A 1,150-nucleotide genomic window follows, 5' to 3' on the forward strand; every position below is an offset into this window, starting at 1 on the left:
CTTACAGAAGCATTCCAATTAATAAATATATAAGTAATTTAGGGAAAAAGAACATTACCATTAGAACAACAAGAACTGCTGATAAAAGTTTAAGGAGAAATAAAATATTTGCATAGCTTCAAAGCATTTCTTCCAAATATTTACTAATTATGAAGGGAAAAAGTAGTACCAGTACAATGGGAAAACCTGGAAGACACCAACTTAACTAAGTGATTTAGGTTAACATAACATAACTAGTAGTAAGTTCTATCAACATATGGAACTGCTGGTCACCCCGCCGAGGCACCTCTGCCAGCAACATGTTCAAGGTAATTCAGAGGGCTGTGGGGCCGGCCAGCCTGAGTCCGCTCACCTTCAAAGTCTATGCGTCACCTAAAAAGGACTCACCTCACAAAGCTTCTGTGAAGGTTAATGAGCTTTCATTCTGCTCCATTCCCGAGGGTCAGTCTAAATATGTGAAAGAGGCAAGGACCCCACTTGAAGAAAGCATTTCACATCTCTGACATTATTGTGAGCCGTATACAAGTTGGTGTCAGGAAATGTACTCACAAACTAGGCCCAAGATGCAGAGCTTGGTTCAATGGGGGTTAGGCAGCTATGAATATCTTCAAAATGCACCTTCTGGATTTTTTCCAAGACTTGGTGTTATCGGTTTTGCTGGCATTGTTGGACTTCTTTTGGCTAGAGGCTCAAAAATAAAGAAGCTGGTATATCCACCTGGATTCATGGGACTTGCTGCCTCTCTTTATTATCCACAACAATTCATCGTATTTGTCCAGGTCAGTGGGGAGAAATTATATGACTGGGGTTTACGAGGATACATAGTCATACAAGATTTGTGGAAGGAGAACTTTCAAAAGCCAGGAAATGTGAAGAATTCATCTGGAAATAAATACAATACTCCATGCTCTGCCCATTTTAATCAGTTATAGGTAAACATTGGAAACTCCATGTAGTAAACCAGTATTTCTACAGAAAAATGGCAGAGAAGTCAGTACTGAACGTCGTAAATTGGCTTTCTTCTTCAGGATAAACTATGCTAGGCTTCTTTGTTATCTAGGGTGATGCCATACTACAAGTAGACTAATCGGAAATCCTTTCACCTAGAGAGAATGTCTAGCCTTAGAACTTGTTCTCATGTTGCTATTTA

General features: G+C 39.6%; 1 pseudogene across 1 annotated transcript; it reads left to right on the forward strand.

The window, feature by feature from the left end:
* The first annotated feature begins 299 nt into the window (after positions 1 to 299).
* On the forward strand, positions 300 to 932 carry LOC308340822 (MICOS complex subunit MIC26-like; annotated as a pseudogene). Its single transcript has one exon. The product of its transcript is annotated as an MICOS complex subunit MIC26-like (transcript).
* The last annotated feature ends 218 nt before the right edge of the window (positions 933 to 1,150 follow it).

Source organism: Martes martes (assembly GCF_963455335.1).
Source record: "Martes martes genome assembly, chromosome: 1".
NCBI lineage: Eukaryota > Metazoa > Chordata > Mammalia > Carnivora > Mustelidae > Martes > Martes martes.